This window comes from Colletes latitarsis, chromosome 10 (assembly GCF_051014445.1).
Source record: "Colletes latitarsis isolate SP2378_abdomen chromosome 10, iyColLati1, whole genome shotgun sequence".
In the NCBI taxonomy this organism is placed as follows: Eukaryota; Metazoa; Arthropoda; class Insecta; order Hymenoptera; family Colletidae; genus Colletes; species Colletes latitarsis.
In genome coordinates, this window is record NC_135143.1 from 22,474,357 (window position 1) to 22,490,807 (window position 16,451).

Genomic DNA, 16,451 nt, shown 5'->3' on the forward strand with positions numbered 1-16,451 from the left:
TCTAAATCACTTCGATTCAATTCGCATCTTTCGAAAATCTGGAATTTTTGGTTATTGGTTGATATTTGTATCGGAATATAGGATATCAGGATTGGTGATTAATTACTGTCAGTTTGAATAGTAAATTATATCACGACAGATAGGACGTGTCCATCCGATACAACTCAAGCATTTCTGAGGCTAATGAATGTTATATGCAGACATTTTGGTGATCCGAGATTTATGGTTTAAGTTAAACACTTCGCATCAGATATCTGTCAGACATAATACCGTTTACTTTAGATAAATTCCCCATTCTGACATTTTAGATCAAGATGGCTATATAATTTTTAGGATCAGTTCGAAACGTATGAAGGAAACGTGGAAATTCAACCTCAAAATTGTCCCAATTAACGCCAACACCGAACTCCATTTCCCACGTAAATAAATCACTTAAGCTAATGTCACTATTAGAGAACACTTATGTGCATTAGGGACCATCTCCTCGATGCTGGAGAAACTTCTTGTCACTACTCGCGAGTCGACATTCTCTTAAGGCTCCTTCACCCCTAAATCGGCTGTCAGAGACCTTGATTGAAACATCTTCAAAACTAACACTCTTGAAAGGAGGAAACTAATATCGGATACCAAAACGAGGAACACATTTCGCGCGAAGGTAACGAGTGAGACATCTCAACATCGTTTCAACACTGATTCAAAACTGTCCGTATCAATACATAGTTTCTAATATAACTTCATCTTCCATTAAGAACGAAAGAAGAAGCAGGCGACTGAAATTTCCTCGACAATGATTGAAAAAAAATTGATATAACATTAAATGCTCGATTTCGATGAAACGCAAATACCAAAATTACAATTGTTTCTCTAGAGACATAAATTAATAAAGAACATTGGAAAATATCTTCATAGCGAAAACGAGAATGTATATTATTATAACAACCAAGTATTTCTGTAATAACGTCGGTTTAACTTTCTTTTCAAATGATAAAGTAATCATTCGATAATCGAAGAGCTTGGGTATTTACAAGATTTATTAAAACCATTATCGATCAAATTAATACGTTGACGCGTGTAAAAGCAATTGGAACGGTAATTAAAATGACATGAATTATAATGTTCGTTATTAATTTTGGAGAAATAGCGGCTCGAAATTCAAAATTACGTCAGAGGAGATACCTAACGTCACTCAAAATTTGTCGAAACATCGCTTGAAAAATTGTATAATATAATAGACAATTAAATTCTGTAATTGCAAATATCAAATGCCAGCAACAATTACAATTGATCAATTATCATTAGGATTGCAATTACCAATTTATCGATTGCCCCAAAATTACAATTAACGAGTACAGAATTAATAAGTGAATTTCCAAACTTGTAAAATCTTTTTGGAATTGTTACAAACTTATAAAAATTTGTAATCCCAACATTTTCACAATTTTCTCAGGCAAATAAATGGTTTCTCACATTCGTAAAACAAATTCAGGTAAATATCTTTACCATGGCGTAGTATAAAGAATAATTAGCACAGTGACGAGTTGTATTTAAGCTTGAGCTCAAAATTATTACACAAACACATACAATTACAAATAAGACGAACAAAATACAGTAAAGGAAAAGGGTAAAGAAAAATGAAACTCTAAGAAGGAAAAAGTTGAACAAAGCGTTGGTGAATAAAAGATCTGGTGGCACGTTTGAAAGTAGAGAAGGTTAGGAGGTCACGAATTTCGGAGGGAAATTGTGATGATTAAAATTACCTTTTGTTATTATAAAGGAACGTTTCAATAGGAGAAGGAATATTCGTGAAAGAAATTCTCGCTATTCGGATAATGGAGGTTCTACTGTAATTAATATTCTCTGTTCACTAATCAAATTTCCTTTTTTGTCCTTGTAGGCACGAAGATATTCAAGCAAAACTTTCTATACATGTTCCTACTATTACATACATTGTTATTTTTTAGATAGTATATCGATTAGAGCTCAATTTTTCGTTTATTTAAGCATGTACATCGACATGGAAAAATATTTTGTGCTGAATCGCAGAAATCGGGGATAAAATATTGAAACATCTGAAGATATCGAAAGATTCCAGAACATTTTCATTTCCTTGCGCGGACGACTTTCAAGATATCAGAGCTTCTGACAAATGGAATATTACCCTGTCCGTTATCGATATTTATGTTGCAGTCTGCAGGATATTCTACACGAGTATGCATCGTTTAAATAATAGATTTTTCGAACAGTGGAGAAATAGTACGACGTAAAATGATGCAAATTCTACTGCATCCAGTAAATAAAGTGATTTTGAAATAAATGAACCACATGGCAGTGACAGATTCCTAATAAAAATAAGAAGAATTTGAAAATAAATATCTGTGAATGTTTGAAACGGGAATGTGCTACAAAAATTTCATAAATCAAAAAGAAAAAAAAAGATCGCCAACAACACGCGGTGTTCCCAAGCGGTCACCCATCCAAGTACTAACCGCGCCCAACGAAGCTTAACTTCAGTGATCGGACGAGAACTGGTCTTTACCAACGTGGTATGGTCGTTGACGAAGAAATAAATAGCTTATAAGAATAAAATATACAAATATATTATTATTCAATTATATTTAAAATAATAAACAAATCATACATCATGCTAAAAATGTATCGTATGCCTATATTAAAAATATTTCTCCGCGATGCATGTTAAACGAAAATATGAAGAGTTTCAAAAATCACTAGCCGTACAATTCCAATAATTTTAATGTCAAAGGAGTAAAACTAAACTTCTGTAGTTCTTTAAAGTGAAGTAAGCTTCAAAAATTTCATAAATAAAAAAAAAAAAAGAAAAAAGATTGCCAACAACACGCGGTGTTCCCAAGCGGTCACCCATCCAAGTACTAACCGCGCCCAACGAAGCTTAACTTCAGTGATCGGACGAGAACTGGTCTTTACCAACGTGGTATGGTCGTTGACAGAGAAATGGATAGCTTATATTAATATAATGTACACATATATTATTATTAAAGTGTTTAAAATAATAAATATATCATATACATATAATATGTCTGATTTATATATTATATATCGGAACAAACATTTCATTGGCCATTTCTCTAGGGCGACTTGTATCAGGTCCTCGTTATTCTATGCATTTCTTTTTTCCCTTAAATCTTTGAACTAGATAAACTAATAACGAGTTGTTGTTATTGGATTGAAAAAATATTTACTGTGATGTGATGCTATCTAAACTTAACAGAGTGAGTGAGCTTTAAAGTGCGTTAGTCGGAGGTGGCGGTCGTGGAAAATTCCATTGTGGAAAGTCTTTCGACTATGCCCATATACGAGGACAAAACATTTATAGCCATGCCTGGGTCAATGCGAAACCCAGCGTTATAACCATCGCGCTACAACGAATTCTGATGAGTTACAAAAATTATTGACTTTCGCTAACAGTTTCTATCTGACAGTTTGCTAAACAATAAATCGTTTCTATCGATTACCAATGATCCGTCGACATCGGGTGGCTCGATAATATTGTCCTTTCGATCAATCGATCGTTTCCTGTTTAAAGAAGAAAAGAATGGAGTGAAAGTAAATTTACTTCGTTGTCGGATTCCGTCTACGCAATAATCTGCGGAACGTACGCGCGTGCACGAGTCAGGCTGGCGCATTCATTCGCTGTTCGTCGCGCTGCCGGCTCCCCATTCCCGCCGAAACTTTTCGGAGATGCGAGCGGGCGAATGCAAATTCTACGACAACTTTAATAGCCCGGATTATAAAACAGATCCAAATTCAAATCGGCACACGCGCGTAACTCCCGTGGAAAATTTAAATCTTCCATTATGCCCGCGTTCCCGGCGACAGAGGCGAGCGTGTTACTCTTGTTCAATGGAGCCGGGTACAGAGGTTACGGAGCAACGGGCAGCATCGCGGAGGGTTACGAGAGCCAAAAAGCGCGGCAACGCGAGCACAAACTGCATAATAAATCGAAAGAATAAAGGTTAATGGTAGAAAGTAGCCAATTTTGGACGCTACTGCCAGCGTACAATTATTCAACGAAATATTAGTGAGCTCCAAGTGGAAAAAAAAGCGTACGAAATAATAGCGACGCCTTGGTAACGCCTGCGACTAACAAGAGACCTCGCTTAAAAATGTAACACGACAATTATAACCGAATTTACATACGAGATTGTTCTTTTATCTATAATGGTTCGAATCTCGAGAGTGAAAACAGTTCTAAATATTAGGAATAATAATCTTTACACTTTTTAAAAACTTTCGATTATGTGTAATTAAAAATAGTCTGAAATAATCGATTATTTTCACCTGAAAATTTTAACGATTATTAATAGATAGAATTCAACTGCCTGTGTATTGTATTGTTCATACCCGAAACGATCGACTGTGATAGGAAAAGGGTCGATCCCCTAGAATAAACAATCGCTATGACGAGAATAACTTGACAGTTATCTTCAAGTGGCCGAGAATTATTCTATATATCTAAAGTACATCGATGAAAAGATGAGACATGAAAGATATGTGGGTCCCATTGGTCAGAGTTATTTATACCCCTTTGGCCACGCTTGTGGTTAAGCCATATCTCTCGAAAATATCGTTTATTGATTGGCCTACACAGACGCGCAATTCATTCCTACCTATTCACATCGTAGTCTCGTGCCTAAGTAAAATAGAAGAGTCCCATAACCTACGATAAATCGATGCTTCCTATTAATACCAGAAATTACCACTAACTTAGAATATAAGTACACCTTTTCATCTAACAAAAAGAATCAAGCAATAGATTTCCATACGTAATATGTTTTTCCTTTTTCTACAAAAACACTGTTATTCCTATCCTACATATTTCAAATTTTACATGGCATCAAGCTGTAAAAACTGATTATATTGAGAAAATGAGAGAAAGTCTCAAAACGCTTGAGATAGGAAAACTAGCTTAAAAGATACATATACAAAAACAGGTAATAGTGGATGTGGCTAACAGATTCCTAATAAAAATAAAAAGAACAAAACTAAATTTCTGTGGTTCTTTCAAGTGAAGTAAGCTTCAAAAATGTCATAAATCAAAAAAAGAAAAAAAAAGATTGCCAACAACACGCGGTGTTCCCAAGCGGTCACCCATCCAAGTACTAACCGCGCCCAACGAAGCTTAACTTCAGTGATCGGACGAGAACTGGTCTTTACCAACGTGGTATGGTCGTTGACGAAGAAATAAATAGCTTACAAGAATAAAATATACACATATATTATTATTCAATTATATTTAAAATAATAAATAAATTATATACAATATATTTAATTTACATATTACATATAATTTATTTATCACTCTGTACTAAACAAGTAACAACGTATTTCCTTTAGGAATAAAATAAAATTCATAGAATGGAGCGTTAATGATACAAGCACTAAATTTTATTAAATGGCCTGCAGAAATTGTATGTTAACAACAGGGTTCAAAATTGGCTACCTGCCATTGTGTGGCCTAAACGTCCTTTAAGACTACCTTGGAATATCATAATGGAATTGCAGCGCAACGCGATTAATGGAAGAGTGATTTCGATCAACATCGTAAGCTACAATTAGTTCTAGATTTGGAAATAGCGTAGAGAATAGGTTGCATCGCAAACTAAAACGTCGCGTTTCGCAGATCAAAGGCACTTTCATGTAACGCGAACATTTTCGGCGGGGATTCACGCGTAGGAACGTATAACATTTGATCCGACCATCCGCATCGTTCGATGCAAAATCGTAAAATATTCGGGGAAACATTTTTTCACTTTGACACGTTATTTTGCATGAGCATCGGTATTTTGATAACGTTACGCGTGTTTTAAAAAATGTTACTTCCTATCGTTTGTATCGTGTTATTCCAAATCGTCGCGAATAGATCGCTTTTATAACTTGTAATTTTTAGCATTATTCCTACGAAGCCATTTACTTTTGGTTGGTGAAGATTTTTATCCCGTTGCGTTTCAAGCATGTTTACCCTGTAAAATAGCCCGCAGCTTTTGATATAAAGCGTAGTAACAGAAATTCTTTTAAAACTGCGAAATTCTCGGGATTGCAGACGAGTCATTATTTTTGTAAACAAAAATCATAGTTCCGTGAATCTGCAACAAAAACAAGTGATTCTTTCGTAAAAATTTTCAGAGAAGATAGAATTTCCCAGGAACGAAATAACCAGCATTTTAAGGTCAAAAATATTTTTCTTCTCCGTTATGTTATACCGCGGTTGGACGAAGAATACAGCGAAAACAAAGACTGGAAAGCATCGTACCGTATATAAATATTAAGTCCATCCAGTCTTTTCTCGCGACGAAGTATTAGTCTGAATAATAACTGCGTTCGAATTTTCTAAGCACGCAAATTTCCAACAACTTCGTTTCAGAAATTGCTTATAATACCTGATTCCCATGAATACGTAAACTCATAGATATTGGCTGCTTTGTACGTATTAATAGTTGCTTATTTAAGTTGAAAACAGCAACATTATTCTGAATAGAATCAAGCGAAAGATTCACGTTCGTTGATTAGTAGTATTTTACTTCTGAAGAAAAGAAAAAAAGGATCGATGATAAAATAATCAAGTAACTTTTACAACAAGGTTAAGATATTGCCAATATATTAAACATTCAAAGAAGTATTAAATAGAAATAGAGAATTTCACTCTGCGTTTTTTTACTCGAACAATGAAAAATTGATTTATAAAGAGGAAACCATTGAAATAAACGGTATCAGGTAAAGTATTGTTTATACAGTGCATATCGTTATTGACAAAGAAAGATTACGAATTAAAGCTTTATTATTTCATTCGTTTAAAATTTACCTTTATTCAGCGATTTATAAAATTTACTTTACGAAATATTCAGAAGTGTGAACGATTTAAAGCATTGTACGCTTGAATTTTTCAACGCCAAGGTCTATTACGTAAATTCATTTGGCTGACATTTTGTTCGTACTTGCTGTGGATAGAATGGGACATTTAATTGTGGTTAGTTTTTATAACAGCATTTTCAGCTGTACCTTGCCTGTCACACATTTATCTACACGTATGCGTAACACAGATATTCAATATTAATAATAATAATTTCAGTCAATATTCAGACGCGACCTTATGCAAATTAAAAGTTACTTTCGCGGAAATTACAAGAAATACTACCATAAAAATGAATTTTTAAAATATATATGTATTGTACTTTTAACGAGCTCAATAAAGACTTCTTTTAATAATAATGAGGATATAGCAAGAACAAACCGTTGTAAATCAAATATTCAGGACAGACACTATTTAAATTTCAAAATTAACAAACAATCGCGACGAGTATTAGAAATTTCGAGGACTTAAGAATTCCAACTTATTATTAATTCCAAATTATTCGATGTTTGTCAACAAATAAAGAAGTCGTTTGTAGCTATTAAAATGCGAATAATGGGTTCTTTTGGTTAATGGAAAAGAGCCCAAGTCCCCTCCCCTTGTACTGGTCACTAGATATAAGATATAAAGTTTCAACTTACAGGTCGTTGACGAGTCGAAAGCAGCCGCTGTATTGATACTCGCGCAACACTCGAGTACAGAATGGTGGGAGTTGGGACCAGGGAAACCAGGAACTGAGTTCCAGCTTCCCCCACTCCTCAATGTTCCTCGTGCTGTGACGATGATTCCCGAATCCGAATGAGGTCCCCCATCGAGTCACCCAGCACGAGGAATATCGAGAAGTGGGGGAAGATGCGGATCTCTACCTGGCCCCCCTGGGTGGGACCCTGCACTGACAGCACGTGCCAGTTTATGCACGCATACTTGAAATCTAACTCTCACTTGGCAGAACAATAAATGCACATTGACTCAATTGACTTACACAACTTTAATAAATCATTAATAAATTGATTACTATGATCCTAAAGAAATTAATCCTCGATAAGAGATATTGAAATAAAATTTATTCTCTAAGAGAACCAATTTTTTTTTGGTATAAGACTCAAGATAGCATCCAATCGACTAGACAACTCGGTACAGACTCGAGCAGCTGTATCTGTCACGCATTCGGCGAAACTAGCAAAACTGCGGTGATGTATGTCGAAACTGATCGAAAAGTTGAATGAAATCGCGGCTCGCTTTTGACAGAGTAATTCTCTGCCGGTGATCCCTTTTCGTTCGTGCAAGTAGATCCCTGTTCAATTAACGGTAAACCGCGACTGATGTCCGTGCGGACGCAGTGCCAAAAATTGAACGAAAGAGCGCACGGGAAAACTGACGAGAACCAGAGACTAATTGCGAGTGCTGGACTGTTCCAAAAATACTCCGAATAAATAACCTGTGTCCTGCGGTCGAATCGAAAAAAAAAGAAAACTGGCCGGATGGTAAGGGAAATTCCGGAAACAAGCTATTCTCAGCTTTGCTTCTTTTATTGCGAACGCCTGCTTTCAAGTGACAATATTCGCACCGAATTCAAGTTATGGGATCACTCCCCTCCCCCGTTGTTTATGTTTATTCTGAACTGTTCATAGATGTTTTATCTCGGTTCGAAATAAAAATTGCTATCTATTCTAGTTTTAAATCAATTGGCGTTCCCGAATTTATCGCTTGAAAACGGGAACTCGTTAAATGTGGTATTTCTTATTATTTCACTGTACTCTACTTTTGTCTGCTTTTCAAATGAATTTCAATTTTGATTAAAATTCACTGATTTATAAAGGAAAGATGCGTAAGGAAATTATACAGTAAATGCGTGAGGACATTTCTGGTTGTAGATAGCACGGCTCGAGCATGACGTCGTTGCAATATTGCTGGAACAAAATTTGTTTAAAGCAGGATCGTTATCCAACAAAGTAAAGCAGGACTTTTCACCTATCGCGATAAATGGTACGAGATCTTTCGAATCGATCCCACGCGTAGGTCGACTATAATTGCCCCTAACTACTTCCCGCGACGCTTACTTTCTTACTTCCAGGCGTTCTTACATACGACCTTAAGAAATTTCCCTTTCCTCTGTATCCCTTTTTCTGATCTTTTTATCATGGCGATATCTTTTATGCCAGTCGTAAACTTACTTTAACCGTCTTCCCTGGCCGCGATATAAATGCGCGGAGTTACTAAAACGTTCTCGCGATGGTTTTCCACGACGAAGAACCCCATCCGTTATCTTGATTATCGAATAAAAAGCGGCCGACCCATAGATAACTGTAAGCAACGAACGAAATTAATTAACGACGCGTGTAGAGCGCCGCGATACCGGTGACTTAGGCGCGTTGCACGTACATAGCTAACACGCGCCGCTGTGTTATCGAAGTTGTTACCTAATTTCGCGGCGCGCGGCGTGTTACAGCTGCGTCCGACGAGTTCCCGACCCGTGAACCCTGCCCCCTCCAGCACCGATATAAATTTCCCATTAAATCGTAATAAACTAGCCGCCGCGATTACTTCGTTATCGCCCCGAGATTATATCCCACAGCATTTCTTCTCTTTCTTCGATTTCTACGCTTTTCTTTCTTCCTCCTGTGAGCTTCAAAAAAGGTAAAATCGTGTAATTATGCAGAACAATTATAATACTAATGCGCCCTTATCGTACCAAACTTGTACACATTGAGAAATTAGAATTGAGTTAAAATAGAAAGTAATAAAAAAAAATACACAGAGTAACCCCTTAAATATTTTTTATGTAATTTGTATGGTATCGTAAAACGAATATTTAACAATGATATTACGTCGCGTAAGTTAAAAAAATTTATCACGGAAGAATTATTAGAACGTTTATGGTACAAACGAGAACGACTTTGCATTAGAAATACATTCAGGATGCACAGTAACCCTAACGTCAATAACCAAAATGTTCACGCTTGTTCAATAACTGGGTTATCTGGATACTGCAAGCGCCCCGTTTGAATAAATTACATACGTAGCCATGATTTTGCTCCTATACTTTTCTTAAGTTGCTTCCAGACCTTCTATAGTGCTTTACGTACTGTTTCAAGAGATTTAATATTTGCAATTTGTCCTTTTAACATCAGCAATATTTTGAAAAAAATTCAATTCTCACGCTTTACGTGTTTTACTTCGTTCGTAGATGAACGTGTATAATCGAAAAGGAACTTTAAAAAATTTTTTTATTACCGAGAATCTTGTAGCTGAAGTTTCTATCTTTCGAAGCAAATATTGCTTTTTTTTTCTTTTATGGATAATCCTTCGAAAAGCCGCTTCGTATTAAGCCTCCAGCCATAGACGGCGTGCGTTCAGAGTGTTGAGACCCTGAACAGTGGAAGAGCTGAGATTAGCAAGTCTCTGGAAAAACGTTTTCGTGCATCTTATGTTCTTTAACAAACAAAATAGAAATGACGATATTTTTTTGGGCGTTGGATAGTCTGCGGTTGCTGAAAGCAGGCTTATACTGCTTTACAGACTTTGCAGTAGGGCAGAATTATTCAAATCAACGAAGTAATAATACTGAAATTAATGAAAAGAACACGAAAGATTCTTTACACTCTTAATATACGATTTTCAAAATATTTCAATAACATGCATTATCGTATTTATATTAATTATTTTTTAAAACTAACTACAATTTAGACGATTTCAATGATTTCAATTTGATATTACTCAAATATTCCAAAATTTGCACGGCACATATTTCAATGTAACATGTTCAATAAGAGAATAAACAATTTTATCGAAATATACATAAACGAAAATCATTATGGCTTTTGACTCGTTTCGATTATAATATTGCTTTGATAACCAAGTTCGGTTATATAAATAAAATACGTAAAGTGTAGCTAAAAATGATGTTATAAAAGCCACCCTGAATTATTTGATTACGCGTTGCACTGAACGTTCTAGAACACAGAGTAATACTCAGTAGAAAATGACCCTCCAAGGAATAAATTGGAAAACGTTAGGAATAAAGTTTCGCCGTTCGAGTCTTTGCCTTTGAAAGAAAATCAAAGTTGAAAGTACGTGAAGTACGCACGCGCTTGATTAAAACTCGGCTGAATGAATCTCACTATGGACGGTTGCATAGAAACTATGAAAGTAATAACTCGTTACTAGAACTTCACACAAAAAGAAAAAATACTTTGAAGGTCTTTTATAATTGAAAGATAGAATAGTTGTAAATGTGAATGCGTTACTATCTTTTACATTACATTGCATATCGAACATTGTTTTATTTATATTTGTCGTTAATCAGTTTTACAACCTACTTCAAAGGATTTTTGCTTTTACTTTGTACTCTGTTATAAGTACCAAGAAACAATTCGCAATTACAAATAAAATAACCTGATTTTATGATTTACGATATTATAAACGATAACATTATTAATTACAAACGAAGAAGTGTTTACTGTCTTAGGAAAAGATCAGATAATAAAATTGATGTTATCGAGTGTGAAATAAAAGATAACAAAATAAACGATTCTTTCCGAATTGAAGTTTCAAGTGTTTTATAGCTTTTTAGAAATAAAGAAATAAATTAAAATTGATTATCATTTTTGAAACGATATTAAGATTTATAATATTTAATCCAAATGTCGATTTTATTTAGTTGAATTAATCAAATTGACTGACGTGCGCTGCGACGTGTAGACGAGGGTCGTTCAAATATTTTATAACAAATAGAACCGTAATAATGTGGAATGTACAAGCTTGGAAAATGAAATGTATGCGTTCGTGTAGTTGAGTGATTAATCACTTAATATGTTTAATCAAACAACGAATGTATTCTTGATAAACGTTTCAATGTTGCTCTTGTATATTCTACTATATTCTGTGTTTTATTACTTGACATATTCTATTGAGTTTTATAACGTTCTAGATGAATATTTATACGTCTCTCGGTGTTGCTTCGCTGCGAAATGGAGATGTGTTTTTAACATCGGCATTAGTTTCTTTCGATTCGTTGTCTCCGCATAGTGAAGATAGATGTCTTGAGGGCGACTAGGGTAGCGACGTAGTTCTAGCAGAGGGAACTTTCCCCTTTTAAGTATTGTCCTGGGATTCTAAAGTGACTTGTGAGACACTAGAGCCCTTGAATGCTTCATTTGTATCCCAAAATACAGGGGATGCGAGCGAATAACAACATTAAAACCGAACATTTCAAACTGTCACTGTTCGTGGACAACCAGGCGTTTAAAAAGAATTGGCGAAACTGACTTATTTTTGTTTCATCTAACATTGTCAAGCTTTTCTACAAGCACGAAGATCGTCACTTATAGTTCCTCAGTGTAGTAACAGCGTTGTTCTCATTAATTGTGCGGACTAAAATCGTTGTCAAATTAATTGTCAAGGACACTTCTCAATTAAGAGGATCCCCTCTTCTATTTTCTTTTTGTCAGTGTCGCGGGAAAGGAAAGAAATAGAACGGAGAGATGGAAAATTGAAGACGAAAAACAGCTACACGAAAGAAAGTTAAAACGGACGAAATAATAGATAGTAAAAGTGAAGTGCCTCGTCGGGCCCAGCTAGAAAGGGTCCGAGGCCCAGGCGAGGCCTTGAAAGAAAACAGAAAAATCTCGTATGATCGCCAAGTGTTTAGGTTTGAGTTTGGTAAAATTTACATAATGGCAAGGGCATAGTTAGAGGTAAAAGAACTATGTATATTTCCGAAATAATTTTTAAAAAACTGTATACAAAAAATCCGGAAACAGTAATCATTTTAAATTGTACGCGTTACTGAATCATTTAATATTTTCGTAGCATATTCAATAGTGCCTTTCCTAACCCTGCACCGTCCACCCACGTTCGTCCATCGACTCTCCTCGCTTCCTGCATAGTTACCACCCAGTAACCGTGTGGATGAATCACAGTAGAAATGAATTCATTTTCCTAATTAAACCACACATTGGACTCACATGTGGAAAGTTCCATAAATTACAATTATAGAGATCTCTGAACTTTTATTACTTAACTACTTTGATTCATTAATTACTTTTGACCTGTGCTAATAGTAATATTTCTTTGTTTAACTTTATTCTTCCTGTAAGAATTTTTCTTCGTAGTTTCAATCGCATACTTTTGACATTGACATGATTTTCTCGCCTTAACTATTTTAATATTTCGTCTATTATTTTTGAAATACAGTAAAATTCTGATTATCCGGCATACTCGGAACTGGAGCAATGCTGGAAAATTAAATATGTCGGATAGTTGGACTATAGCTCCACATTTTCGGTAAGGAATTTTTTTTTCGAAAATGCGCACGATTTCGGGGGTATGTTTATTCACTAAAAATGATTGTAATCGACCCCCGCAGTCAAAAATAATTTTTCCAAAACGATTTGAAATTTTTTTTTTCCGTCGAAAAATTTCACACCTCGAATTTTTTTCTAGAAAGTAGGTACGATTTCGAGGGTAGGTCTATTGACCAAAAATGATTATAATTGAACCCCGCAACTGAAAAGAATATTTTTAGAACGATTTGAAATTTTTTTTTCCACCGAAAAATTTAAGCACATTCGGAACTTCACTGTAATATTATGTTTTCCAATAACTGTTTATTCGATCTGTGCGTCGCCTGAACCTTATCGTGGACCGTTTTATATTGTTAATAGTTTGCATTTCTACTACTAACGCAGACAATTAGAGGCGAACGGTATTTATTTTTTAATCGAACGAAGAGCAATTCAACCCGTGAACAAAGTAAATCGGGTTAATACAGGAATACCGCGGATCAGATTTCTAGAAATACAGGGTAAATGAGTATTTCGAACACGAGCAGCAATTTTGAGAATTCGTATTGTCGAAGATCTTCGACGACCCATCTATGCATATGCGCGTGCGTAGCAGCGAATTGCTGGGAGACCAGGAACCGGCTGAAATTCTCATTAGTGTGAAGTGCAAGCCGCACTCTGTCGCCTCTACATTCCCCCATAAGACGGGGTACACGCGGCCGAGACGGCCACACGATATTGCAGCGGCGTCGGGGACACAGGATTCCTCGTACTGGAGATGTTCCATCGCATTAATTAGGTAGAAACATGGGACAGGGACCGCGCGACATTAGTAATTTTTACAGGAATACGCACGCGCACACCGTCCAGATTCATGTCGCGAGTGTCGCTGAACGAGTTCCCCTAGCGACGGAAGGACCTAATATGTACCCCTCCGATTTTAATATGGTTTTGCAGAATGACAGAGCGCGAGTGCCCGATAGCTACGCGTAGAACTTCCGGTGTAGACGTTACATAATTTTAAAACTAAAGATTATTTAAATTCAAAGAAAAATTATATGGTAAACATTGAAAACCATGAATAATTGCTTAAGTCTTATATCTACATCAACCAAAATTTCATTTTCTGTACTTTACCAAGTAACAAATAAAAACACAAAGTTTCATCGGTTTTTAAATTGTAAGGCTGACTTGCAGGTCCAGTCTGTAATAAAAGATTTTTAATATGAATTTCGACAAACCGTGAGAAACCTTTAACGAGGACATTCCGTGCACGACCAAAGGTTCCATTTAGACTGGACAGTTCTAACAGTCGCGAGTTCATTTTGCGCTACTTGTTGCAGCCAGCAATCGTCTTTTAACGTGAAAACGGTCGGACGAACTCAGCACGGCGTTTTGGACACGATGCAACGCTATGGAGAATGGAACAAGGACACAAGAAGGCAATCTACGCTTCTCCTGACAATACCGTTGCCAGCAATTTCGCGCGCTAAATCGACTTAACTTTCTAACGCGCGTTAGATTGCTTCAAAGATGTCTCCCGTCGGACGTTGACTTTACACGAGTTCCAGTAACAAAAATTCAACGTTCGACGCCTCCGACGCAAGCCGTTTTTTTAACCATACACGAACACACGCTCGAATTTGAAGCGTAAATATAACGCATCGACCGTGATGTTTATATTAAACCGAACGATTTAACGAGCAACTTTTAGACGCATTAATTTTCACCGTCGATGCTCGAAGCATAAATTGCGCCATAGAAGCGATAGCAACTCGATAACTCTTTAAATATTGATTTTAGCGAAAATTGGTCCGAGCTAATATATTAGTTCAAAGGGAACCGTATAATGCGTAATTAAAATTTGAATTTCGCCCATAATTTGTTACCTTCTCGAAGTCGATTTCGTATATTCAAGCGACAATGGAGTTTGTTCTAAATTAAATGTTGCGAACAATTTTGAAAGACATTCAATCGCTTCGTACGTTGACTCATCGATTATATTTATTATAGGCAATAATTTTTAATGGGTGAAATCGTGCTTGTGTTCTTTTTAGTGTCACTTTTTTTATTGATATTTATGTGGATAACTTTTACAGATTATCCGTCTTAATAATTCGAGTTTCTGTTGTACTAGAAATGTTTGCAAACCCGAAACGCGTCTTTGCGAATTCTCGTTTCGTGTTGTATTTCAATTTGCATTGTGCGCCTTACTACAATTCCAATACAATCTCTCTCGCCGTAAGTTTTCTTATTCAGAGTGACACAAACAGAGCTTCTAATGAAATCCTGAATCGCAGAAGTAAATTTGCCCTTCTGAGTAATTTATAACTTGTAAGAAAACAATAAGGTTTCCCTAGTTCCCCTAATTTACAGGAGAAAAGACGGTTTGAAATAATAGTGATTTTAAATAAAAAAGAAACATGGAAACACCAATTATTTTGAGAATTAAAATAAAATTAAAATTTATATTCACGCGCGTACCGAGTTGATCCAACAATTTGTCTGTTTCTTTTTTCTTACGTTGGATTAAGCAAAAAAAATTATTTAAATGTTCCAACATTTCAATTTATATTGATGCGAGAAGTCTGTAAACTTTGACCTGTTTTGGATACCTGGTGGAGCACCTTTTACCGCGAAAGAAGAATTTTTATTTCATATTTGAAAAACGGCTGGGGTTTTTAAGTTCTGGATTTCCACGCGCGAAATTTGTACCATGAATTTGTGAATACTCTGTATGCATTACCACATAAAACTTACCGCTAGCACAATATAAAATGCAACTACGCGAACGTTGTTTATGCCCGTTAATTTAAAAGTTAGAACGAAAAAGACGCTCGCAGTTTTCAGCGCGTGCATTGGAAAATATGGAATAAGTCGAGCTGTTACCGGTGCATTGTAGCTTTTCGTTTCGGTACGGTGCACGCTGCATCCTTAAAACTTCCAAGCTGTCTTTTAGCGCGTAGAAACTCTTAATTGTTCCACGAGCTAGCCCCCCGTGTGAAAAATGTGGTACGCGTGTGCATACTTGGCGAATTGTGATTGTCGTTTCTCCGACATTTTTTGTTTCCCGAGATTTAAAAATTCTCGAAATTCTTTTTTCTCTAATGTTTTGCGCCCCGAAATGAATTACTTCGGGCATTGGTACAATTACAAACGTCATTAAATGGAAGTAAAACAAATGGAAAGGAATAACTTAAAACTTCTACGAAGATTGCATTTCTCTTCGTGAAATGGGGAATGGTGAAACGATTGAAAATTTTTTCCAGGAAGGCCCGGAT

General features: G+C 35.9%; 2 non-coding genes and 1 pseudogene across 2 annotated transcripts; all 3 read right to left on the bottom strand.

The window, feature by feature from the left end:
• Positions 1-2,437: 2,437 nt before the first annotated feature.
• Positions 2,438-2,557, bottom strand: LOC143347277 (5S ribosomal RNA; annotated as a pseudogene).
• Positions 2,558-2,844: 287 nt separating this feature from the next.
• On the bottom strand, positions 2,845-2,964 carry LOC143347274 (5S ribosomal RNA). The gene has a single exon (XR_013080569.1). It is a non-coding gene; the product is annotated as a 5S ribosomal RNA (ribosomal RNA).
• Positions 2,965-5,094: 2,130 nt separating this feature from the next.
• LOC143347275 (5S ribosomal RNA) lies at positions 5,095-5,214 on the bottom strand. Its single transcript, XR_013080570.1, has one exon. It is a non-coding gene; the product is annotated as a 5S ribosomal RNA (ribosomal RNA).
• Positions 5,215-16,451: the final 11,237 nt, after the last annotated feature.